General features: G+C 44.8%; 3 pseudogenes; 2 read left to right on the top strand and 1 right to left on the bottom strand.

Moving 5' to 3' along the window:
• Nucleotides 1-621: 621 nt before the first annotated feature.
• LOC136655150 (5S ribosomal RNA) lies at nucleotides 622-738 on the top strand (annotated as a pseudogene).
• A 2,695-nt stretch (nucleotides 739-3,433) lies between these two features.
• On the top strand, nucleotides 3,434-3,553 carry LOC136654838 (5S ribosomal RNA; annotated as a pseudogene).
• A 7,629-nt stretch (nucleotides 3,554-11,182) lies between these two features.
• On the bottom strand, nucleotides 11,183-11,303 carry LOC136654481 (5S ribosomal RNA; annotated as a pseudogene).
• Nucleotides 11,304-27,846: the final 16,543 nt, after the last annotated feature.

Genomic DNA, 27,846 nt, shown 5'->3' with positions numbered 1-27,846 from the left:
CCTTCTCACTGGGTTTAGGGACAAATGAAATTGCTGCTGGTAGACTGGAAGAACGCATGGCTAGATTTCACAAATGACAACATACCACCAAATGTGGTTATGGGTAGCTCCATTTCCCACCTTTCTTTCACTCAGTTCTTGTTTGTGGTGCTGGAGGGAAGCGTGTGAAAGAAGAGCCTGCCCATGAATTTAGCTGTCCCAGGCATGGAGAATGACTTCGGCTAATCCAATGAAATATGTCTGCTTCCTCCTTACCACCACCCACCCATTAATGCTTGGGCTAAAAAGGTCATAGAGACAATGGTGACATCACAAAATTACACACACACCAACCTAGGGGAGGGTGAGGCTTACACCATCAGCTGTGGACAGCAAGCTTTGAAGACCATACATTACAAGCTACAAAAGACAGTGGTGAGTCACATATCCACAAGTTCTTTTGGAGGGTTGGAAGAGGTTGCGGAGGGGGGCTGTCAGCCAAGGATACCTCAAATGACAACCCCAATAACTATTAAGGGTTAAGTCAGGGCCCATAAGGGGAGGATGCAGAGGGTATATCAAACTTGGCACTGGAGTCAGAAAGGGGGCCCAGGTGCCAAAGGGGAGGCAGAAATTTCCTGGGATCTCAACTGTTACCCTGCACATGCCCGATCTCATCTGATCTTGGAAGCTAAGCAGGGTCAGGCCTGGTTAGTACTTGGATGGGAGACCACCGGGGAATACCGGGTGCTGTAGGCTTATTCCATAGTCTTTCAAGACTGAAAGTTGCCAACCAACCAAAAAATGTTTGCATATATTGTGTGAAGACTGGCATTCACAGTCTTATGTATCATAATTTGTAGAAATTATGATCCCGTGATCATATGTAGTTGTGATCCATTGGAGAAGAAACTTTGTTCCCTGGATAAAATTCCTCTCAAAGGCCCTGGGTTGAGTTCTCTCTCAGCCTGATCCCAAGAGAGAGGGAGCAATAACCCCTGAACTCCTGCAAAATAGGGTGACAGATACTTTAAACACACTGTGTTTTGAACACCACCCTGAAAGTTATTAGAATCAGATTCACTGTTGTCCTGAAACCCAGACTCAGTCAAAGAAGCTTAAATGCTAATGTGTGCATACATGCACATGTCAATCTAGTCAGAGATCTCAAAACTGTGCTCCAAAAAAGCCCTCCCCTTTCAAGCAGCACTTACAGTTCTGCCACAGTGCTATGTTTCTTTCAAGTTGATCTGAGCACAAGGATACAGAATGGTAAGTGGAGGGGGGGAGCTTTTTCCAAACCCCAGAACCAGCCTGCAGGTTGGAGAGTCCTGATCTATGCAATAGGCAGAATGAGGTTCAGACTTCTGAACTATTGTCTCAAGCAGCAGGCAGGGGAAGGATAATATTTTTGAGCACTCTCCAAAGTAATACATCCCCATGCTCAGATGACCCTTCAGCCTTGACGTGTTACTTTACTATATGCAGAGTTTTGTTTCAAAAATCTAACATCCCCACTTGTGGTCCAAAGTGGTGCAGCCCAGAATTCTACCACCTCTTTCTAGGCAATAATTAAATCAATTCAAGGCTCCACAGAGCTGCTAGGTACGTATGCTGCTACCTTACCTGGAGTCAGACCATGGGTCCATTAAGCTCACCATTGTCCATAGTGGTGGTCAGTGACTCTCCAGGGTTTCAGATCATGGGTCTTTCCCAGCCAGACCTGGAGACACTAGGGATTGAACCTGAAAACTTCTACATGCAAAACATGTGCTCCATCACTGAGCCAAAGTCCCACTCCCCTTTGAAGGTGGTGGAACTTTAACTCTGTCCAATGCAGGAACCCTTGTTAACTCCTAGAGGTCTTGCCTCTCATATTTCTTCTCCAACAGTGCACACTGGTTTAGGACGAGGAAGGATGATAGGCACCAGGACATCCAATTTCTCAGCAGGAGGCAAAGGACTTTTCGACAGGGAGATAGGACCCCTGCAAAGCCAACTCCACCTGGGCGAATACGACTTACTCAGGCTGGCCCCCATGTTGGAAAGTGACTTTGTACAGGTAACTTGTAGCAGACTGAACAATTATCCTGGTTGCCAAATTATGTGTGTTCTTCTGGTTATCCTGCTCCAAAAGTGCATTTCCCCAGAAAGTAGATGGAGAGGAGAAATTGGATGTTTTCTGCAGGGAGGACCCTATCTTCTTTCTCCATCCTATGTCACTTTCATCCAACTCAAACATTCTAGGATGCCCCATGGAAATAAACTTGCCTGTACCATATAGGTGGGGCTGCTCTCCATATCCGTCTTTGGATTTCCTCCATGGTAACTTCAAACCACTACTGTTACAGCAGATCTGATCCCAGATCTCACCACATCTCTACTTAAGCTCAGGACTTGCCCACTGTTATGCTCAGGACTTGCAAGAACTGTGATGCAAGAATATCACAACTGCCTTGCTGGATGTGACCTAGCCCAGTATTACGCTTCCAACAGCAGCAGCTGCCAGGTGCCCTTGTAAAGTTCACAGGCCAGGCAAGAGGGTAACATGAGTTAAAAATAATTCATTAAGGATTTTTGCTTTGTTCCTGCTTTATTATGAGCCAGCAGAACACATAATGTCCATCTGTCACAAGGGACACCATGAAACATTCTTTCTACCCCGAAATAAAGTACATTTTTATTTAAATGCCCAACCTGCCCATACATCAGTCTCCCAAACAAGGATTCTTACTACAAAGAGGGTAGCCATCTAAACCTTGCAAATTATTCACAGTCCAGTCATTCTCCACAAATAGGGGAAAATGTTTTGTGGGGCAAGACCAATAGCACACCAAGAAGATGTATTACTATAATCACAATATAATCAGGGATAGCAATTATTCCATATGTACCCGATTGCCTGCAATCAGACTGTACCTGATTTCCTGGGATAGTTTCCCCGACACCCAATAACCAAGCATACATTTATCTGGTTCAAACTTGCAACACGACCATGGGCCACTGCTTGTTTTGGAATACTGGAAGATTAATTGGTGTCCTTTAGCTTCTTTCGCTTTTCTTGGTTTCTGCTCTTTACATTTTGACTGCCTGATTTGTATTTACAGTCAGATATGGCAGTGTGATCTGTATGTATAATTGTATATTAATTTTACATGGGTGAAAATGCCCATTACGTGCCGTTTGCTGAATCTCAGAGGCCCAAGTCAATTTTCCAACATATGCTGTGGGCCCGTAAATCATACCAGCAGCACTGGCTCTCACTGGGAGCCAGTTCAGGTGACATTCCAACTGGCCCCCTTTGATCAGGTAAGAAAGGAGCACAAATGCACACTTCTATCCTCCCACCTGGCACACCAACTCACCATCACATAATCACGTCATAGGTAGTTGTTCATCCAGCTTTACAGTAGTACTGGAACTGAGTAGAGGGTAACAATTTGAGATGAATTGCCCCTGCACCAACTGTTACCCTGCACATGCCCAATCTCATCTGATCTTGGAAGCTAAGCAGGGTCAGGCCTGGTTAGTACTTGGATGGGAGACCACATGGGAATACTGGGTGCTGTAGGCTTATACCATAGTCTTTCAAGACTGAAGGTTGCCAACCAACCACATGCTCTCAGTGGTTCCCTTACCTTCCAGTAAAGGTTGGGAAGCATTGATCTACACCGGGGTGCCCAAACCCTGGCCCTGGGGCCACTTGCGGCCCTCAAGGATTCCCAATGTGGCCCTCAGGGACATGCCAGTCTCCAATGAGCCTCTGGCCCTCTGGTAACTTGCTGGAGCCCACACTGGCTCGACGCAACTGCTCTCAGCATGAGGGCGACTGTTTGATCTCTCACATTGGCTGTGGGATGTGGGCTCTGCTCCACTACTTGCTCTTTCATGTCTGTGATGCAGCAGCAAAGAAAAAGCCAGCCTGGCTTTGTGCAAGGCCTTTTATGTTGCAAGGTCAGCAGCAAAGTTCAAAAGCAAACTCAGTAGGCAAGAGTGGTGATCGTTTGCAAGCTTTATTCGTTGCAGGCAATGGGCTTCTCAGGGACTCCTGTCCAAAAGAAGAGAGCAATGGGAGCTATGTGGGAACTCCCAGAACTCTCAGAAAAAAGCAATGTTCCAGTGTGTGCCACTTGCTTATATTCAATTCTGGCTCCCTTGTCTGAGAATCTCACACTGTCATTGGCTGAGGTTATGACATCAGAGATGGAGGCTCTCTCAGGATTGGTCAGTTTCAAGTTACAAGTTCCAAATAGGCAAATACATACATATTTCAAAAACCACTAGGTGGCACTGCTTACTCGTTTATTACAGTACTAGGTTTTGATATGTCCTTTGCAATTATCCCCTGACCTTCATGAGAGCCACCTGCTTATCTATTCAACATTATTTCCGTCTGGGCTCATTAATCACTGTGAGTCTTCTGCTAACCTATGTTTAAACCAAGCTTTTGGTTTTCCCTTTATTCTATTTGTGATTCTCTATTTGTGATGTATAGTGGTCTATTCTATGCGTAAACATATATTTAATACAAGACAAACTATTTTCTTATTGGAAACAAAGATTTTAAGAAACATTTCTCTTTATTTCAATTAAATCTAGCCCCTTCTGCCAGCGTTTACCTCTTGACAGAGATTCTTAGGAATGTTTTGCCAATTAGGGGCTTTTTCATATTATCTTGTTCATTTCTGCTTATCTGTTCCTGTCTGTTTCTGCTGATGTCTGTATTTGTCAAACTCCATTTTAATTAGCAACAGATTTACTGTCTTAGCCAAGGTCTTCTTCCCCATTAAAATGTTAGTACTATCTCTCTAACCTGTATGTAACCCTATTCAATTAATTGGTGCAAGTGTATCTTGCTTCCTGACTCCTCCTTATCTCACTTTAAGTTGTGTAAATCTGTCTCTGAGTTCCAATTAAAAGTATCTTTTGCCTAAGACAAGAACCTTATCTGAGGAGTATACCACATTCCAGTCTCCTTGTTAGACTTTTTAGTTAGCTTTGCTACATCTGCCTCTTCAAAGTTGCAATCTTCAAACCTGTGGCTTTAAGTAAATAATTTCCCCCTTTCTGTGTATTTCATGCTTTGATCTAACTATTCTAACAGCTAAAATTCACTCTTAAACTATTACATTGCTACTAACATTTTAAACAATAACTATTGAAATATTGAAGCATTATTTGGCTTACACGCTAACTTTGTGATCCTTTGACATGAAACTCTGGTTTCAACAGCCCTTCCCAGTATTTAACCAAACTGTATTTGGTTCAAAAAGGAACTAATAAAATAACAGGAAAGTCTGTCTGACATGTCTTAGAATCCAAAATGTTCTTCTTCTCTGGTTTAATGAAGCCTGAATGCAAAAATCCCCTTTTGATTCTCTGTTCAGTTGTTCTAACATTCAAGCTTGGAAGTGTATTTCTAAATGAAACTAATCTGTTCAGCCTAGCTTCATTTATCATTTTACCAATTAAACTTGACAGCTGGAAATTCCAGCTTCTTAGTGCTTTGAAGCTTGTACCTTATCTTGTCCTTGACAGCTTTAGCTAAAAACATTCCTTGATTTACAGCTTGCCTGATGCTTCAGTTTGGAGACAAAGGACCAGAATAATGCTCTCTGGTATTGAACATATAAGCATTGCTATACATTTGGTTCATTAACTTAAGTAAACATTTGCATAAATGATTAGTTTCAGCATAATGGCTACATACACTCACAGCATGGCATAACATTTGCTTCATTAAACATTTGGTCTGTTAGCATGAGTGGCTTCATGGCCTTGTCTCAGCAAGACCTTCATTCATTCATATAACTTCCACCTCTAGTATATTAATTTATGTAAATTTATTCAATTTTTAAATGTAAATTAATTCTTTTTTTCCCTGGCCCCCAACACAGTGTCAGAGAGATGATGTGGCACTCCTGCCAAAAACTTTGGACACCCCTGATCTACATAGATGCTGGGGAAAAAAATGAGCAAACAGTCACCAGACAAGACACTGTGTTGAATGAACAGGGACAGTTATTCTTCCCCTGCTCAATATCAGAGGCGCACCCTTTGAAAAAGTGCCTCTTTGTCCAGTTACTAGGGGGTTACTTGTTTGGTTCAGCTTGGCTCCAGCAAATCTTACAAGATCTGGACACCTCCTAAAGATACAGGGAAATAAACTTACACAAACATCCTCAAGAAGCATGATGTACCATTGATTCCCAAACTTTTTAGCACCAGGATCCACTTTTTAAAATGGCCCGCTATCAGGCCCGCCCACCTAGGTTTACCAGACTAGACCAAGGAGATCTAGAAAGAAATATATCAGGACCCTGCCTCGGTTTACCAGACTAGACCAAGGAGATCTAGAAATAAATATTTTTTACTTATTTATAAGTAATAATAAGCAGGAAAGACCCTCAAACATTTCTCTCCCTATATTTAACATGCTTGCAAACTGCAGGAGCTGAGCTACTTGCAGGGTAATTGGCAGTATCTGACTGTTGAATAGCCTCAGGGCTTGAAGTAATTCGTTATCTGCTCTTTCCATCTCCCTTTGGTGACCCACCAAAACTCAAGGGGGGACATGATTGAGACATACAAAATTATGCAGGGGATGGACAGAGTGGATAGGGAGATGGTCTTTACACTCTCACATAACACCAGAACCAGTGTTCTGGTTATATAACATATAACATATAGTGTTCATGGTATATAACATGGTGGGGTTACTCCTAACCACCGTGATTTTAGCATGTCACCCCCCAAGTGTGCATCACCCCCTCCTGTGCACGTCACCCAGTGCAGCCTGCACCCCCCCTAGCGACACCACTGGGGAGGAGATGCATCTAATATTTGCAGGAGGTCTGGTCTAGAGGGTTGAGCCTCCATTTGCCTGAAGATAACATCCGCAGGTCGCCAGTTCGAGGCCACCGGCACCGTGCGACCTTGAAGCAGCTGACAGGCTGAGCCGAGTTATTCCATCTGCTCTGAGCATGGGAGGATGGAGGCCAGAATGTGCGGCTAGATCAAGAAAGAAACACCTGAATGTTGTGGTTCTTGAAAGATAGAACCTTCTTTCAATTGTAAAAATCCCTATGGGGATTTAAATAGCCTGCCTATGTAAACCACCTTGAATAAAGTCTGAGGAGAAATCTGAGGACTAAGAAAGGCGGTATATAAATACCTGCATTATTATTATTTTTTTTTTATGTGCACAGAAATACATGCCCCTGAGCACCGTGACATAATTGTACAGCCTGTCATTCATCATTTACCATCAGTGAAACCTCTTTTTCAATAGTTATACATGTTAACATATTATATACGAGGGGTGTCCAAACTTGCTGAATGTAAGAGCCACATATGATAAGCTTCAGATATCTGAGTCACAGTATTTAAGAATGATTTAAATTCTTAAATATATTTACTCATCATGAGCATTAAACATACGTTTTAATCCAATGAACTCTCAGTTTATACCTGGTCAATTATAAAGCTTCAACAATGCTTATTGTTTACCTGTTATGTTAACTGTGATGCAAAAGGGAGCTCAGTCAACATATTTCCGCAAGCTGCACATTATATGTCAGAGAGTTGTATGTGGCCTGTGAGCCGTGGTTCGGCCACCCCATCATACACTATAGAGCAGTTGTGTTTTTGCTAGTACAGCACTCTTTCCTCTTTTAAATCATACAACCAAACCCAAGCTTGACGGAGAGTTCCAATCTTGCTTAGTTGTCCACGTACAAAACTCTACTATTCTGCTTCCTCTCTAGGGCCCTCACAATTTAAGAACATAAGAATATAAGAACAGCCCCACTGGATCAGGCCAGAGGCCCATCTAGTCCAGCTTCCTGTATCTCACAGCGGCCCCACCAAATGCCCCAGGGAGCACACCAGATAACAAGAGACCTCATCCTGGTGCCCTCCCTTGCACCTGGCATTCTGACATAGCCCATTTCTAAAATCAGGAGGTTGCGCATACACATCATGGCTTGTACCCCATAATGGATTTTTCCTCCAGAAACTTGTCCAATCCCTTTTTAAAGGCATCCAGGCCAGATGCCGTCACCACATCCTGTGGCAAACAGGGCTGACTGTGTTTTGAGCTGTAACTATTCTCTCATGGGCATGAGCAGATCCATTGTGAGATTAAACAAAGGGAGTGTGTTTCTGAAAGCCAATTGCAGGGGAGCAAGTGTGAGAGACAAAGCATACCTCAATTCCTGCTTGCCAACTTCCTAGAGGCAACAGGTAGGCCATTGGTGAACCACTGTGGGAAACAGAATTTTGGACTATTCCAATATTGAGAATTCCTTCCCCCAAATCTGGACCATTATGCAGAGAAGAACGTGAGTGAAACTGCCCTGCCTGCTCTGGTGTCTCCAGCCATCCACATAGGGATGTCACATTTTACTACAGGTTTCATACATAAAAATCAAACATGCGTCAGCCACTCCTACCAGATATTATTGCTTAAATCAGTGGCCCAATTTTGGTATATGCATTTGGGGAGCAGGTGACAGGAGGGAGTGCAGGTGGGCCAGCTGGCAGGGGAGATCGGGTAAACTTATGAACCTTTCATTTGATAGAACAGATGGAGAAGGGGTGGTGAGTATTACCCAGTCTGGTCCACTCTATTAAACATTCTAAAATATTTGGGGGGTGGTTTAAGGAAACAATCCTTGGCAGCACTAAAAATAAAAATATGGGGGAGGGCAGAGTGGGGCAAAATGCATGTCAGAGAGATGAATTTTTTCCCACGTTAAATTTCTAGAAGAAAAATGACATATTTCGCTTTAATGCTGTCATTCTGCATGTAATTGGAAATGAACCCCTGGGGAACTGCTCTTTTTACATAGTAATGCTTTGATGTATGGAGTATTGATTGATGTTAATAAGGAAAAGAAACTCTGAGTATTTGAAAAGTGCCCTTTCCTTCAAGTAACCTCAGGGACCCAGGAATGGGAAGGAGGGAGCTACTTGTCTGGGAGTGCTTGTCCCCTTAGGCACATGATCCCCAGGAAAATGTCTACAGTGAGCTTACCTCCTCAGTTCAGAAGCTGGAGTAGGATAGGCTAATGTAAATGAATGCTGCAAACAGTAGAAGTCAGAAACATTTTCAAAGCAAAGAGCCAAACCACATCAACATTCAGACCCAGTGGACAACAAAGAGCCTGAGAATGCCCAGTATACAACTTAAGATATATATGTTATTATAAGATAGTATGTATCTCTTCCTGATCATTGATGTGACGATGACTAATAGCATAAATAGAATACTCTACTTGAAGAATACCTTGAATGGGATGTCTATGGCTGCATGTTTTAACATGTTCTTTCTCCCTCTTGAGGTTTACCATATGGGCCTGCAAAGGATAAGCTCTTACCTTTTTTGGACCCTATCAGCAGGCCATTTTGGTCAATGTTCAATTTTTACTGCAGCTTCTTTCTTTTCTTTTCCTTGCGTGACCCTTCAGGTATTTTGTAGCAAATGCTGCCTTGTTCCCCTCCCAGAAAAGTCATTCTAAATTCCATTTGACTTTTAAGGACAGTCTCTCACTACAAAGAAGATGGTGAAGGCTGACCCACAAGCACTTGCAAGTCTCTCTACTCCATTTAAAAATGTCCTCCCTGATCATCTCTCTCCCTTTTGATATGCCATCTTTGCTGCTGGGGGGGTCCATGTCTTCTCAATCACCTCAGGCAGCTCCCACAGGTCAAAAAAGGTTGCTTTGAGCATCTGTGGGGGGGGGGGGGAGCTACACACTCTATAGAGCCATTTAAAGATGTAAAGTTGCATCTTGCATTCTCAGTAACCAGATTTCTAGAGTTGTTTTCATGTTATTCTACTTCCCTGCCCCCTAGCCATTATCTTGTCAATGTTTTCATTGACAAATTACAGTAATGTGAACAAGATAAGTGTACTGATGAGCCATTGTGGTATATCTCACATTCAGGAGTGTTGTTGAGGAAGAACAAGTGAGGACTTCTTGCTGATACTCTTACTCCTGCTGCAGGAGAGCTCAGTTGCTGTCTTTCAAAGGATCTTAGCAGAAAAAGAGATCAGGCTCAGCAGGAGGGAAACGGAGACATTTGCCTAGGGGCATACATTATAGGCCTTCTAGGCCAGCAGTCTCCAAACAGGAGACCGCTGCACACAAAAAACTCCTTTCTCATCCTGAGCAGCTCTTACCATTCCACTGCTCTGTTGCTTTGTTCTCCAGCCATGTAAGCACCCTGGGCAGTGGCCCAGACATCTTGATCCAAAGCCTGCTGGGACGTTGGGCCATTGACATGATTACCCAGAGCATCCCTATACCCACACAGCTGGAGAACAATGCAGCAGAGCAGCGGAACAATTTGGGTGAACACTGGATAGGGTTTGGCGAGTCCTGTTCTAGGCCATCATCCTTCCCGAGGGCTGCCTGAGTTCCGACGTGTAGTTCATGTTACATTAAGGCTGCACTCCTATGCCGTTGTACCTGGGAGTAAGCCCTTACTGAACACAATGGGGGTTACTTCTGAGTAAACATGCAAAGGCTAGCACTGTAATACGTCATTCATATTTCTCTGTGATATTCTTTAATCCCGTTTTCCAACATTCATACTTTTTTTTTTTTAATCTACTGCAACCCTCTTGAAGAATTTGGGATGAAATGAGCTAGAATTTTAGCTGGGGCATAATCTGTTGCACAGCAGGGGTGAGTGGCAGGAGAATAAAACACTTGAAGGAAAAAAAAACTCAAAGTTGATTTTGTTGTTGTACAGTCTTAGTAGGGCACGGCTATGGCAGTTTGGTTATGGGGGGTGTCACGACAAGCTCCTGTACTTCAAGATATACCAGTATTCATTGTTTTTAAGGATAGTTGTTTTAGGACTTGTTCCAAGATTATGATCATATGAAGAAGGTGGTAAAGTTCATTCTGCACTCTTACAGAGCACTCTTCAGCACCAGCCAGTCTGCTGATGCTACTGTGCAAGTACAAGGGAAGGCAAGCAGATAACTGCCACCTTCCTGGTCATTCTGGGGATACGGTAACTCTCTTTTGAAAAGAGCCATGTTTACTTCTCTACTGAGCCATAGTCTTCCTTGCCATTGGCTATAGACTCCTGGCATACAGCTTTCAGGGAGGAGTTACAGAGTCATATGTGTGTAGTTCAGACCTGGGTATATGGTTGGCAACCTTCAGTCTCGAAAGACTATGGTAGAAGCCTACAGCACCCGGTATTCCCAGGCGGTCTCCCATCCAAGTACTAACCAGGCCTGACCCTGCTTAGCTTCCAAGATCAGAGGAGATCAGGCATGTGCAGGGTAACAGTTGCTAATAGGGGAATTGGAAGTACACATGAGTGTCTCTGTTCTCAATTGTGAACTGTTGGAGGGCCTGTTACTCACATCATTTAAACAATGCTCAGTATTAAATACAGAACTGGAAAACTACTAGGCGTCATTACAGGATCTTATTATGCCATGAAGTCCTTTCAGAGTCAGGAGTGGGTATGACAAACATAACAAGAGTCCTACACATTACATTTCTGCAAAACAACTTGCCGTTCCTAATTCTTTTCAAAGCATTTTGGTGATTGCTTATATTGCTGCCTACAAAAGTCTTTCTTTCTCTTCCACCTACTCTTTCAATCATAAAAGGCAAGACCGACTGAGTTGCCCAGAAGTTTCTCATCAGAGAGCTTTCAAAATAGGGACAATCCATAACTGCAAATAGGTGGAAATGATAAAAATGCCTAGGTAACCCAAACAAGGCAAAAAGGAGAATTTTCTGTGACCACTGTAGGAACATAGTGTACTGTTAAGAGAGTGTTGGCTATCTTGATTCATCATCATGAATTGACCTTTTATTTTGGTTTGCCTAATCTGAAACCTGTCGAATGAACAGGCCTTAACAAAGGGGCTTACAGTTTCTTAATTACTACAAATGTCTCTCTGCCATGGCCAGTGGGAGAGGCAGAGAAACAATTTGTTGCAGTTGGACTAGGGGTGGGAGAAAGTTAAAGACTTGGGGGGGGGGAAGACTCAGTGACTCTCTATGGAAATTAGACTGAAACCTAACATTGGCCATAATTCTCCATGGACAGATACTGCCTTCTCCTTCCACCTTTGCATTGAAACCCTATATACTTTGCACTAGTGGAAACAGAAAGCTGGGGCGGCAGATTAGATGGATTGGCTAAAACCAGACTGCAGCCATTGCTGTGCTTTGGTGATATCAGATAGGATGAGTGGTTGTAGCCCCTGCTTGCTTCACTGGTAGATTTGTAAATCCACAACTGGTCCTAGAAATGCCTTTAAGTCCTCAGCAACTCATTGCAAGGAATCAGTCCCTGCTCAATGGATTTTCTTGGAACTTACTATTGCTCAGGGAAGCCCTTTTGAAAGAATACACTACTAACTAGGGCTTCTCCAAGCTCCAGTTAGGGCTGCAAGCTTGAATTGGTTTAGTCAGCATATCACCTAAAGGCGTGTCATCCTGTGGATCCAACAGATGATTAACAGTGCAAGCCTATGCACATAAACTCAGAAGAAAGTCTCATTACACCTACTCCCAGGTTGGTGTTTATAGGATTGCAGCGTAAAGTAGGTCTCAAGAACTGGAACATCCTGGTCCAAATCTGCTCTCCTCCCCAAGGGCCACCATCTGCTCCTCCACTTGCCTGCTGAGAAAGGAAGAGGAGGCATTTAGAAAGTGGTGTCTAGGGCAACAGAACCAAAGTGGCCAGCTGGTCACTTTTGATGGTTTGGGGGTGGGGGTGGGAATGACCCCCATTCTCAGAATTCTCAGGTTTTCCAAGGGGCAAACTAGGAGATGCATTTATTACATGATTGCAGCCTAAGTGCGTTAAAATTTTATTGTTATTAAAAACAATTAGCAGTTCTATGGAGCCTGATCTGGTCAGGAGCAGCACAAAGGGGAGAATTCTAATCCAAACTGGACACCCCTATGACGCCTATTTCCATTTGCCTCAGGAGGAAGTCTCCCATTGGCATCACGTCAGTGCACAGGGAATTAGGATCAAAACTAGCATTTATAGCATCAGTAATTCAGTGGCTGCTGGAAACCATAGCCTCGAGTCTGATGTCTCCCATATTCTCGTATACAAATGTGTACATGTTAAATCAATCAGACTGAAAGGCAGGCAATTACTCAAAACAACTCAATTGAGTAGGACTACTGCCTGCCTTTAACCCTTTAATCACAACTGTTTTACACACATGTACACAGATTAAAATGGTGAACAGTTCACCAAAAGCTATTCCTGCACGATTAAAATGAATGACAGAGATTATATGATTTCATATTACAAGATGAAGAAACTAATAAGAAAGGACTTTAAAAAAATTAGTTTTAAAAAAACAGAAGGCATAACTGAAGCTGAAGAAGTGCTGTCTTTTGGCATTTTGAGGGCCCCAGAAAGCCTTCTGGGGTTCAGGGAGGCCACAGCACCCTCCCTGTCCCTTAAAAGGCCTTGAAAACAGGCCCAAAAATAATGGTGGTGGAGGAAAGGTCGCAGTGCCACCCCCCCTGCAGGTGTCACCCAGAGCATTTGCCCCCAACCTCCCCCAGGTATGTCAGTGCCCTCCTCTCCACATTTCTTCTTCCTTTTCCAATCCAGGGAGCACAAGGAGAAGCAGGAGCACTGGAGGCAAATAGACTACCTGAAGCAAGCACTTCAGTTGGCCCCATAGATGGGCCGGACCAGAACTTAAAGCAGGAGTGCGAGTAGGCTCAACATAGGTCTTCAAAACAAAACCAGGTTTACTACAAGGACAACTTTGATAGCGATACTTCTCAGTTAGTTGAATCATATAATCTAGCAGTCCCCCACTCAATGATTTAAGCACTCACACTCCCCATATAGAATGATTAGGAATTGACTCTTATAACCCTTAGGGCTGCTTAACTCTTCCCCCTTTCAGTTAGCCCTTTGGGAGGGAAATGCAAAACCAAACTGCCCTTCCCACCTTTTTTTTTCTTCCAAATTTAAAGGTTTTGGAGGGAAACTCAAAGTTATATTTCTGAGTGTGTCACCAAGAAAGCATAAAGGGGTTTCTAATTTCCACAGGATCGCGCCACAGCCTTCCCCCTGTCTCCTGGCTGCCCCCGCCCCTTAAAGGGGCAGAGGCCAGGACCCAAAGGCTGGGGTGTCATGACGCCGCAGTTTGAATACTACTGGTATAGTATTTTGGGGGGAAAATTGTATTTTGAAAAAAGGAAATGAAGCAGGTAAGATAGTACACCAGTTTAAAGAGCAAAAAGAGAGGTGTATAATCCCACTGCCAAGAAAAAAAAAATCTCATACTGAAAGACACAATTGGAACAGAGAGTGAGTTAAAAGAAATTACTTTTCACTTTATGCTATTAGAAAAGTATTCAAGTTTTTAAAGACCGTATCAAGTGTGCCTAAGTTAATTGAAACAGACAAAGATATACTCAACAAATGTGTATCTTAGGAGGCAGTAGCTGGAGCAATTAAAAACCTCAAATGTCTTAATTACATTTAATTAAAAAGCCAAGGAAGTCTCCTGGTCCTGATGGATTTGCTATTAATTATAAATTAATTATATGCATTACGGTATTAAAATTATATTAATTTATAATTATAAAAACATTGGGGGTATTATAAACCAAACCATTGATGGAAGTGATGCGTGAAATCCTTCAAATGCAAGAGATGTCAGGATTGTGGCAAGTAGTACACAGCCCCAATAGTTTGACATCACATAATCACATTATTTGTTACTAAAGTCACAGAGACCGAGGAAGGTTGAACGTTGACTGGGTTTCTACTGGTAGATCTCTGGGCAATTTGCAATGGATTAGCAAGGGCTTCCAACACCCAATTGTTTAATGATAATAAGTAAAATTGCAAGTGTAAAAATTCTCTGCCATGACTAATGTGTTAATCGCATCTCTCTGTAGCTCAGTGAGTGGCAGTTGTCTTTGACCAGGACTTTGTGCAGCCCTGCTGGCTGGTGTACGGTTTTGTGATTTTTAATAACAGATGTGGATGTGTACTTGTATATTAATTAAGTAGCCCTGGTGTATGGCTCCTTGAATTGCTATAGATAATTGACTCTGCTTCTGAGCCACCCTGGGAAACACAGGGATTCATCACAGGGGCTTGGTCACAAGTAAATGTGCAGAGAACTGCAGCCTGCCAATACAATCCTAGGCTTGTCGACTGAAAAATAAGTCCCCATTGAGTTCAGTGGGATCTACTCCCAAGTAAATATATATAGGATTGCAGCTAGGGATGGGCAAGTCAAGCACGGCTTGAGTTGAGTCACGAGTCTCCACCCCAACTTCACTTGAAAGTGAGTCTTAAGAGGCAGAATTTTGAGTCACCCAGAGCGTTTTCACAACTCAAAGACGCAAGTCACAAGTCTTTCCCTTTAAAAACCAACCACAGCTCCATGGAAAAGACAGAGCTGCTGCCAGAGTGTGTGTGTGTGTGTGTGTCAGAGTTCTCTTTAACTGCTCCCCTGTTGTCCCTATTCCATCTGTAAACAAGGCAGGAGGAGGTGGGATGGACTACATGAGAACAGAAGCAGCAAGAGGGAGGTGGGTTCCACACAGCAGCTGCAAGACTTACCAGAACAACCCAACCCTTTGCAGCTCTACTCAGAAGTATCCCATTTGCACCTGTCATTCAATGTGGCTTCCTCCTCACAAGTAACAACAGAGCTCACAGGAGCCATGAGGTTGGAAAGTGTGATTGCTACAAACCTCCACCCCCTTCTGACAGATTCCTGTTCTGAGCTTTGTCTAGAGAACTTATGCCCACTTTACACTAGTTAGTTCCCCCAGCTTAACCACAGCTAGATCTAGTAGATTGCAAAAATTACCACTGTACCCCAGCACCAGCAGGAAGGAGACTAGTAGGTGGCTTGCCTGTAGGGTCATTCCTCCCAAGCAGCAGGCCTTTCAGGTACAGCAGCACCACCTCAGCTCCCCACCACTCAGTAGTCTCTGTTGAAATTAATTCAAACGGGTGCACTGATTACCAGTTTGTTATCCATTCTCCAGTCAGGGTGCCAGTCGGTGAGTTAATGTGCCAGGAAGTTGTTTGTTTACCAGTCCATGAGTTAGTGTGCCAGGAAGTCCATTAGCCAGAGAGTCAGTCCATGTGTCAGGCCAGTAAGACAACAGTCAGTCCATTTAGCCAGCAAGTCTCCTCCCTCTCCCTCCAACTATAATCCACAAACCCTCCCTGCATCAGGTGCTGCTTATAACCCTGGAGACCTCATTGCCTCTAGTGGTTGTAGCCCTGCAGCACACCATCTGCTGAAAGCCCAGGTCTTAACCCTGTATTCCCCAGAGCAAAGGGCCACTGCTGACACCACATTCTATCTCCTTGCCTTATCTTCCATGATTTCAATACACACACACACACACACACACACACACACACACACACACACACACACACACACACACACACCGATTTCTCACCCCCTTTCTCCCTCTCCCTGGGCTTCTCCAGTCAATTGTAAGGCAAGAACCCCCCTTGGGCTCCTCCTTCTGCCCTACCTAATCCAAAGCAAAAAAATCAGATGTCCTAACCTTCGTACAATGATCATGGGTTCCTTCAGAGATGGACAAGAGTGCCTGCTTCCTACTCCCTCCCCCCGCCTCCTGCTTCATGCAAAACATAAACCCTTCCATACCACTGCTTGCCCAGTCTGAATGATGGTTTTATGAAGTCTTTCATGCTGCAAACAAAGTAAGCAAGCACATCCAGACAGACAGACTCAAGTCTGCATGTCTCAAGTCTGCATGTCTCAAGTCCCCAAGTCTCAAGTCTTGGGGATCAAGTGCCAAGTCACAGCCCAATCCTATCCACACTTTCCTGGGAGTAAGTCCCTTTGACTCTAATGGGACTTACTTCTGAGTAGACATGCATAGGATTGGGCTGTGAGTGGCCTCAAACTAGAGTCAGTGCCCAGATTATCAATGTAGGTGACTCAAGTGTACATGAGTCAGCAAAAAAAACACGTTTTTGCGACTCAGGCTTGAGTCACCTGACTCGAGTTCCCATTCCTGATGGCAGCCCAAGTTTAATAAGATCTCAAATTGCAGAAATAGTATATGATGCGACCTAGCAGAGTTTACTCCATGAAAATGTATGGTCCTTTTAAGTATAGTATATGGATTTTTTTGAAGAAAGACAGTTTATTAATGTACTGTATGATGAGATTACCTTACAGCTATAAAGATCTCAGATAAACCATTTTGATTTGAATATTTGTAGATAAATGTTACATAGTGAAATTAAAAAGAGAGAATGTTCAATTAAGAGAACCATCTAAGTTTGAAACCTTATTTTAAGAAGAAACAAGGAAGGTAGCATAAAAGATTGCATTCGAACTGTACTTGAAACATCATAGGTGAAAAATTATATGGTTTTATATGCACAAAGTGTAGGGTATAATATTGGTTCCAAGAAGTGGGAATATCTATGGAAGGAAGGTAACAATTTAATTTTCGTCATGTGACACATTACAAGAGACTCGTTATAAGTTAATGAGATACTTGTATATAATACTCCAGAAAGCACAGGTATTTAAAATTATCAGGAACTTACAGCCATTTATGCTGGAAATGTAAAATGGAAGTAGGAACATTTCATCGCCTGGCAGTCTGCCCAGAAATTTAGGACAGAACTTAGAAGTGTGGTTTATAGGATTTCAGGCTTTTTAATATTTGATTCGATTCAGAAGGTTGAAAAATTAAGTTATGCAAATACGGATTAAGAGAAATGGACTATGAATGTGGTTGTTTTAGCAAGAATTTTATATGGTCAATACTGGAAAATAAATGTCTTGCCTGACGCAGAACTGGAACCTTATGCTTGCATGGGTCATTCAATGCCATATGCTAGCAATCATCCTTGTGGGTTTCACTCCATAGGTTAGACCCATCAGTTTCCCTATTCTGCCACCCTTTCTGGCACCCAAATGCCACTGCCAAATGGTGTGGCCTTGATTGTCCTCATGGCAGGATCAGGCCTGGCCCCCACCACACCAGAGGCAGCAAATGGCCTTGAGGTCCCAATTTTTCATGTTTGTGTGCAGGTGATCCCTCTGCCTTCCACTGCGTCCTTCATGTCTTCCTGCCAGGTTTTCCAAAGGCTGGCATAACCTTGGAAGCAAGTGGAAGAGAAAGGGAGGAAGATGAGTAGAATGGAGTGGCTAGAGCAACTTCTTCTCCACCCCAGGGAAAGAGATGAATGAGGCAGCAGCTGCTCACACAATGTAGCACAGTGTAGCTAACAGAGCAAGTGGCTGGGCTGGCTGGCCGAGAGGGCAAGCAGCTGAGTTAGGCTGGCAGATTTCCAAAGGTAGCGGGCAGGCACAGGGCACTCCCTCACCAGTCACCCACCCCTTACCACCCTGTCACCTGAAGTGACCACACCACCTCATGATGGCAAGGCTTCCTCTGCATTAACCTCTTCCTGTCCCCCGCAGGTCAGCAAGCGAGGAGAGGTGATTGATGTACACAACCAAGTCCAGCCGGTGACTGTCGCAGTTGCCTGCACAAGCGCCATCCACATGGTCCCTAACGTGTTGGTCCTGGCTCGCCCTATCATCCCCCGCAAAGAGACCCAGCCAAAGCTTAAATCTTTGCTCCGCCATCATCCACCACCTAAGAGATTTGAGCTCACCAGGTGAGTAGATCCCCCGTATCTACTGAACAGACTGAGATGCTATAGTACTTTCCTAGGTGTCCAAAAGTGGACAGAGTCACCAGGTATCTTATTTACAAGCAGAAGCACATTGCCTTTAACAGGCACAAATGCGCAATGCGACGAGACGTTTCACCTGTTGAAATCTCCTTGTTAGACCCCTGTTCATGAACTGAAGGCTCTGCCATCTTTTTTTGTGCTTTCCATCCCTCCAGTTCAGCTTGTAAGCTACTTTCTGGCACAAAGATGGAGAAGGCTCTTGGAAGACAGGCAGGCACTGGTAGGAAGAAAGCAGTGTCCTGACACTGCAAACATCCTCCAGGGTTTGGTTCAAATTAAGCCCTGTTTCCTGCTCCACTTGGAATTCTCATCTCCAGCCTTTCCCAGCTGTGTCCACAATCCATGTGGTTTGCTTTCTTCCTTATTGGGATGACCACCGACATTAGCCCTATTCACATTCTGTTCAATTTGTGCGCAGTCTCTGTATAGTGTATACAGCACCCCCTCACGTGCTCCAGCCCTGCCCCCTGTTTGCTGTGCAACTGGACCAACCCATTAAGAAGCTGGAAGGTTGAGGCTAGGAAACTGGCAATGTGCGCTGCGTGCTGCTTCTGACTTGTCGTGTCACATCTCCCATGATCGGAGGTGTTGGGCTGAGAATATAAATGCAGATGGTGGTCCTTGCTAAATGAGATTTGCCAGCAGGTGGGTCTTTACTGGAAAATGTGTCCCTCAGTGGTTGGAATGGGGAGGGATTCTTAGAGTCCCAGCCCTTCTCCTCTCCTTCCCCTCTCCTCTGGCATATTTACTTCTGAACCTCCATCCTGTTTTGTAAGTTTCAAGAGAAGGATCTTAAGACTCCAAACCACTGAGCGGACATAGATGTGGCGATGGCTACAGTACACCGTGTGGTTTTGCAGCCTTTACCAGTTTTGTGTCTGCCTATCTTTAAGTCCCGATAGCCCATACTTCCTGACATCTGTTGTTTGTTCTGCCACGGTTCCTCTTTCCTCAAGATGCAGTTTTCCTTATGCCTTTTGTTGATCGCTTCAGCCCTTGTAAAGTCTTTCATTCTCACCAGACACACATGCTATGGCAACATTTGCTCGATGTGTAGTTTTAGGGACTGTGCTTACAAACTGCTAGCGCAGAAAAATCACATTTCTCTAAGAAATGCAAGTTATGATCTGAGTTAAAGGTTACCAGAGCAAATACCATTGACCAAAATGCAAGGTACGTCTTGAGGCTTCACAGTCCTTTCAACCAGAGGTGACTCTATTTTTCTTAGAAACCAACATGTGGGGAGACAATCCAAAGTGGAACTGCAGAACATAGAGGAGAATTCATTTTTCTACCATGTGCTTTTCCCCCCCTGACAGCTGCTCCAGTGAGCAGGAGTTTACGCCTGAAGTGGTGATTTCACTAATACTAAGTATAGAGTATTGAGCAGTCTTAAATTATCACCCACCTTGTGTTCAATAAGGCTGCAATCCTATACAAACTTACCTGGGAGTTGATCCCACTGAATTCAGTGGGGCTGACTTCTGAGCAGATATGTATAAGATTGCATTGTAAGTTTCAGACCTATGAACCATTCAGATCCATTCTGGCCTAATACATGTGCTCATTTTCTCTTCTCTCTCCCCCCCCCCCCACTCCACTTCTAGGCTTCTACCTCTGCGTTTTGTCAAGATCTCAGTCCACAACCTAGAAAAGAAGCAGCTGAGATTCAAGCTGGCAAGTGGCCGCACCTTCTACTTGCAACTCAGCCCTCAGCCTGGCCAACAAGAGGACCTCTTCCCATTGTGGGTCAAAGTGGTGCAAATGTTGCGGCCACCCTCCCAAACACCATCTAGCTTACCATCAAAGGAGGCCATCAAAGACATTGGGGAACGTGAGGAAGTCCCAGTCCGCAAGCCACAGGTGTAGTTCCCTTCTGCTGGTATTAGTAATTCATTGTTATCGACCTAGCACTTTACAGAACTGAAGCACATAGTTATACATATTTTAATCACATCTTCATGTTGGATTACTTCTGTGCAGTCTGTGGGGGGGGTTGCTTTTGAAAAGTGCTTGAAAATTGCAACTCATGCAGAGTGCAGCAGTTACGTGTTTAGTAGCAATCCTTGCAGCATCTGCCTTTTATTTTGACCTCTATTTGGTGCCAGTTTGTTTCCAAGCCCGAACAGAAGTGCCGTGTTCAAAGAGGCAAGGGCAACTAGGTAAGAACACATACAGTTCTTATATAGGATCAATCTTAGGTGCCCTTGACAGTGGGAAAGAAATGAGGATATTTTGTTGCTTGTGGCAGAAAATCCAAATGGTGGTCGTTAGTGTCAACCTAAGTAGAGTCTTGGGAAATGGGAGCAGACAAATGGGACGCCGGAACAAAGTGAAGTCTTTCATTTCCAGAAGTACCAGGGATGCCCAGGTTATCTGGAAAGGAAGCTGGGCTTTCTTTGAGCTAGACCCTCAGCTGTTGTCAGTGCCAGCGTCCAGCCTTGCAGCACAAATGAAATGAGAGCTCCTGATTAGGTGCCACACCTCAGATTAGAAAGCAGAGCATGCCTCTCTCACAGAGTGCCACCTCAGAAGCGTACCAATACCTTTGTTTTTAGAAACGGGCAGCCCAATCCATGACAACTTCTGGCATGGTGATGCAGCAGCACTAACGCAATTTCCATTGAATCCCACGGGGAGTTTCCACCTCAGGAGGTCTCCTCCGGGTAAGGGAACATTTGTTCGCTTGTCCTGGGGGAAGCTGCTGCAGGCCCAGTGGGTTCCACATTAGAGTTCTGCGCCAACTCAGAACTGCACCAACAAGATTGCTGGCACAGGTCCATTGCTGGCACAAGTACAAAATTATGCAGGGGATGGACAGAGTGGATAGAGAGATGCTCTTTACACTCTCACATAACACCAGAACCAGGGGACATCTGCTAAAATTGAGTGTTGGGAGAGTTAGAAAAGACAAAAGAAAATATTTCTTTACTCAGCGTGTGGTCGGTCTGTGGAACTCTTTGCCACAGGATGTGGTGATGGCGACTGGCCTGGACACCTTTAAAAGGGGATTGGACACGTTTCTGGAGGAAAAATCCATTACGGGGTACAAGCCGTGATGTGTATGCGCAACCTCCTGATTTTAGAAATGGGCTATGTCAGAATGCCAGATGCAAAGGAGGGCACCAGGATGCAGGTCTCTTGTTATCTGGTGTGCTCCCTGGGGCATTTGGTGGGCCGCTGTGAGATACAGGAAGCTGGACTAGATGGGCCTATGGCCTGATCCAGCGGGGCTGTTCTTATGTTCTTATGTTATGTTCTTATGTTGACCCATGAAGGTGGATTACGCCCAGGATGGGGTCAGGATTTGACATAAGCCACTACCACCGAACCCACCAATCATCCCCATGTCCATTGCCACCCCGTTCCGCCACCCCACCCTGTTCTGGCCCTTTTCCACCAGCCTCCCAGCCCCTGTGCAGCCTTACATGAGGTGACGAGTGTCCGTTGCCTGTCACCTGGCCACTCACCACTTCCACCAGCAGCCAGGCTGCACTCCCACAGAATCACATTTGCAAGAATCGCAAAGTACGCTATGCCAGCAGAACGTGCATTCCGCCGGCAGAGCATGCGCTTAGGAGTGGCCCTGAGTCCTATGAAACATGATAGATCTGGTAGTTTGGATAAGCAACACTCTGGGTTCCTTACTGGGTTGCCATCTGGGACTGTTGTAAAGAGTACGGAGATAATGCGCTCGCAGTGCTGAGAAAATTTGATATGTGCACACTGCACAATTTGTTACCAGAACTACTCTTTGGTGCTAACCATCCCATTATCTGTCTGCCCCAGAGCCTCGCATTGTTCAACTTAGAAGAAGATAAAGACGACAAAGTGAGCATCCGAAGTGTGTACTTGGCTTCGGATGAACTCAACACCGATCTTAGGGCCAGGCAGAGTGTGGCCTTGTCCTTCAACCGCCCACTGAGTACCCAACCCCTAGTCTGCTACCCGGCTATCACTGATGGAAGGTCATCTGACTTGGCCAGTGTCCCAGCCTCTGCCTCAGATGATGCGGGGATAGAAGACCCTCTGCTTGCACCTTCCAGACAGAAAAGTGACAGCAGTGTAAAAGAGGAGTCGTCTGAGGACATCTCTGCTTCAAGGAGGTATGCATGATGGACTTGAGGGTGGTGGGAAGAGTGGGCGGGGTAGGGGAACTTAGGTTTGCATGGCAGGGTTCCAGTTTTAACAACTCAAAGCATAAGACCAGTATAGACAAGGGTAGATGTGGAGTAGCAGTGTGGCGTAGTGGTGAGAGCATCTGGTTCTTCAAATCCCTACCTGGGATTCACAGGGCAACCTTGGCCAATCGGTCTCTTAGCCTAATGAATCAACCTGTGAGTTTAAACTGAGATGGGTAAGAAGAAACACATATGCTTCTTGGAGAAGACCAGGAGGTGGGGGGAAGAGAGAGAGATCACCTAGCAGGGGACCACACCCGTAGACAGTTCTTTGTGTCAACTTTACGTGCAAGAGAGCCCCAAGTAGAACTCTAATGTGGAAGACCTGCTGGTGATGAGAGACTGTGTTCCAGAGGACACTGCAGGAACAGGCCAAAACAGCGCAGCGCTCATTCAGATTCACTTAAGGTTAAATGCTGCCAATCTCTAAGCCTGCTGTTTCCTGTCATCCCAGCAACATCTCCTTCAGAAACCTGGGATTCATGAATAGTGGAGTTCAGATGAGCCTGTAAACAACTCAGGGCCCAATCCTATCCAACTTTCCAGCTCCAGTGCAGCAGCAATGCAGCCCTGAGGTAAGAGAACAAATGTTCCCTTACCTTGAGGAGGCCTCTGTGACTGCCTCCCCACCATAGGCTGCAGCGCACACCCCATTGGCATGGCTGCACTGGCACTGGAAAATTGGATAGGATTGGGCCCTCAAGTTGTCTCCGGCTAAGTATTTGGAAACCTCTGCTTTACCCACTGAAAGTCCTTTCATCCTGCTAAGGCCAGATCCTCCTAAAGGCTGCTTAAAGTTTGTTTCCATGCATTGTTAAAACTTACCTTTCCCAGAATGCTAATTTGCATTATCTCTTCCACCTTCACAAGCATCAAATGTCCAGATAAACACTCAGAACTGAGGCTCAATTAAAGGGGATTTTCAGTGATATCTTTCACAGGAGGCACCTTCCCCAGCTTCATTCGCTTCCTTGACAGAGACAGCCTTGCTACAGTTATGAACAGGGGTGTCCAACTTGTTTCACCTAGTGGCACTGCTGAAAGGGCTGTGCTGGGAGAGCACGAATTATCATGGGGTCTTATGTTTGACACTCCTGCTGTAGAAGTTGGTATTAGCCTGCTTACAAACAGAACAGAATTGCAAACATTATCTCCTGATGGGGTGGTCTAGGTGCCTGGACCCCAAGGCAAAACATTAAATTTAAAACAAACCAGGATGTGTTTGAAAAGAAAGAAGCGATTACATAATGGATTAGAAAACAAAGGACATATGAGAGTGACTGCTCTGTGCTATAGGTCCGAGCTGAGCAATACTACAGCTTTTCACTCTTCGATTTGCAAGTACCAAATTTTGCACGTACCACATTTTCATATACCGTCACTACGGCCAGCTGTGCACAGTAGTGGATGGTTTGCCCCACAATTGTGGCCTCACTCTGCACCCTCTTCCCCAAACTGTGCCTCTCATGAAGGGCCAGGTGGTTTCACTGTCATATCTTTCAGCTGATTCACCATGGCCCCAACCTTCTCTACTTCCAGTAGCATCTGGTCAGGTAAGGTAATGCCATGTAGTAACCACAGTTAGGGTGCAATCCTAATCCACTTTCCAGCACCAAGGTAAGGGCAATACAGCTCCGATGTAAGGAACAAACATTCCCTTACATTGAGGAGGCCTCCATGAGTGCCCCTCCAACTGCAGGATGCAGCACATGCCCCATTGGCACAGCTATGTCAGAGTTGGAAAGCTGGTTAGGATTTGGGTCTTAGTACCATAGCCAAACTGTAAAAGTACCACTTGTTGAATTGCACTGACTTATTTGGGGAGATGAGGTCTCTTTAGTGTAAGCTGCTATATTCATGTGCAGTGGGGAGAGGCAATGTGGCCCAGGCACCCCCTCCTCTCTCTCTCTCTCTCTCTCTCCCCCCCCCCCCCAATAGCAAGGAAAAGGAGAAAATCTGTGAATGCAGGATTTATGGACTCTGGCAACATCTGATCTTTTATTTTATTTTAATGGTGTAAATTACAGATTTAGCAAGTGGCATTATAACCTACAATTGGTTAACCAGAATTATAATGTTTTAAGAGATACTGAAAATTAAATTTTAAAAATCCAGATCTGAATCTTTTGAAATTGGAAATGAAATACATTATATGATGTTTCATTTGGATTTCAAATTCAGTCTGTATCTTTGGGTCAAGAATACAGAACTAGGGCATTTCTAGACAAAGAAGCCCTGGGGGTTTGCTTTGTGGCAGGAAAGGCAAAGGCAGCTCTGCATCCTAAAGCAAATGTTGGAAGGTGACTCAGTTCTCCTAATGATGCCAAGATTAAGGAATTTCCCAATGGTGAAGGAGACATGAGATGACTTGATCAAGTAGAAGGGTTGGCTGATGAGACTTTTCTTATTTCAGAAGGCCCAGTAGGAGTCGCAGAGGGAGCAGAAGCAAATCATCTCGGAGAGGTAGGAGATGAAACGTAGCGCACTGAAAACCAACAAGAGATGTTGCTATTCTTTGCTTGCTTATCAGTGAACTCCCTATTCTCACCAATAACCAGCATTATCCCCACTTTTCTCCTGGACAATTCACTTCCTTTAGCTGCCTTATCCAAAACAGACTTCTGCAGGGCCACCTTCACTCATTAAGGGCATCCACATCTTCCGACATGTGCCCATCCATCCTTCCTCCCAATTTCAGCACTTAACATGTTCTCCATCTTTTCTTTTTTTCCTTACTGGGTCTTAATGGTGCGTGGTTATAGGGAAGTGGTCATGATGAGCCCTTGCACTTTAAAAACTTACCCCCTGGCCCTGATATGGGCTAATAATGCTGGCCTTACCAGGTAAATGTAAGAATTACATCAAGCTGAAACAAGCACAGTGCTTTACTTGCTTGAACAATGCTAAACAAATGCTGTGTATTACGTATTATTAACTGCATCTTTCCCCATAAATAGGCCTTGTCCGGCGATGTGGAGCCTCTAACCTCTGGGCCTTCTCATTTCCTTTTAGGGCGTTCTAAGAAACCCAGCAAGATCCTCTCCCTCATCACTTCCTGCTCCTGGGGGAGCCAGAGGAAGAAGAGCCGAGATCGGAAGTCCCGGAACAAACCCAAGAAACGCTGAGCCCATCAAAGGGGAACCCGAAACAGTTGAGCCTCTTCTCCACCAAACCATAAAAAGAAAACATGCTTGGTTTTAAAAGGAGCCTGCCATTTGGGGATCCAAGAATTGCAAGCCAGGCAAAGGTGGGGATGGGGAACGTGACATGTGGGTGGAGTTGAAGTCAAGGAGCATCACCAATTTAGGGGCCGCAGATAGACTAGCCCTATGCAAATCAGCAAAAAAAAAAGTGGCCCGGGCTGTGCCACTTCAGATAGTAAGGGGGGGTTAGGCCAGGCATGCTTCAGTGCTTCCCTACGCCAAACAATGTCCCAGCATGGAGAAAATGTTCAGGAGAAGGTGCGCAACCTGCAATGCTATTTTGCACATGAGTGCTCTTTTTCGGTGTGGAGGGAATATTTTTTGTTTAACTCATGGAGGAACTTTCAAGCAAGCAACTCCCCAACCTGCAATCTATAGTACAGCCAGGAAATGCGTTTGCACTGAATTCTGCTGGTCATGTAAATGGAGTCTGGTCACTTTTGCCCAAGGGAGCTAAATGTGGCATTCGTATTTTCTGTGTCCTCCTAACGGTGATGTACTAACCTGGATTTCATATGTTCATTTAGATCAGTAGATTTTAGTATACCCACTTTTCTGTGGACCATCATTTCAATCTCTAACAAGAGGGTGGCCTTAAGTTTCAGAAAACCTCCACTAGACATAAAAAAAGCATGTGTAGCATGAATTCTGAAAGCACAATCAGTGGGCAGCCAATGGGGTGGAAAGGTTCATGCCTGGAAAATACAGTTAAAGGTTGAAAGGGCAAATGCGAGAGGGAACAGGAAAGGGGCAGGCAGGAGGTAATGATACAGAAGGTCAGTTTAGATGACACTGTGTTGTCTGAAACAGGCCTATGTGACAAAGAATGTGCACACGTGTCCTGGACCCTTCCCTTGCTGTTGGATGAGGTTTGTTAAATTGGGTGGATGTAGGGTAGTTTTGTCTGAATTGCCCTCTCTGGGAGGCACCTGTTCTTAGGGCCTACCATGCAGTAAGGGTCCTGAGTATGCAAGTTCTGCAGTCCCTCCTAGTGCAGCATTCCACTTTATGTAATGGGGGCTGGACTAACACACACAAATGTGGGAAGTGGAGTAGGGCATCAGGAGTTAAAGTAGGGCTGACAGCGTGTGTAGAGAGGTGATCTGGACATGACCCCCCCCCCATACAATTAGGAAAAGTAAGTAGAAAAAAGACAGGGGCCAGACTGTGTGCCAGAAGTTCACACATCTGAAATTGCTTTGGGCTACTCAGACGTGGCCAGTTCATCAGTGAGACTCAAGGCCCAAACCTATCCAACTTTCTAGAGCATATGCAGCAGCAATGCAGCCCTGAGTTCAGGGAACAAACATTCTTTTACCTTGAGGAGGTCTCTGTGATTGCCCCCACACAGGATGCAGTGCACGTCCTGCTGGCACAGCTACACTGGTGCTGGAAAGTTGGATAGGATTAGGCCCTCAATGGTCCCAAAAGCCAGGCAACACTTGGAGGGACCCTCTGTCCCTCATCCCACTCTCTACCAACTTTGGGGCTACTACCACCACCCCACTCGCTCCTGTGCCATCTCATCGGCTAGCCTACCCACCTCCACTTTAAAATGCATGACAAGGTGAAGACCAGTGCCTCCTTTTTGCTAGTCCTTGCTCAGCTGCTCTTTTCAAATCACAGGAATGGGCAAGGCTGACCCAAGACCTCCTAGCAACTCCTGAGGTGATAAGAAAGGTAGCCCCTCCCCCTCCTGGTAGTGCCACCTCTATTCCCATCCCCCA

The sequence above is a fragment of the Tiliqua scincoides genome, chromosome 5 (genome assembly GCF_035046505.1).
Source record: "Tiliqua scincoides isolate rTilSci1 chromosome 5, rTilSci1.hap2, whole genome shotgun sequence".
NCBI lineage: Eukaryota > Metazoa > Chordata > Lepidosauria > Squamata > Scincidae > Tiliqua > Tiliqua scincoides.
This window is presented reverse-complemented; position numbering and strand designations above follow the sequence as displayed.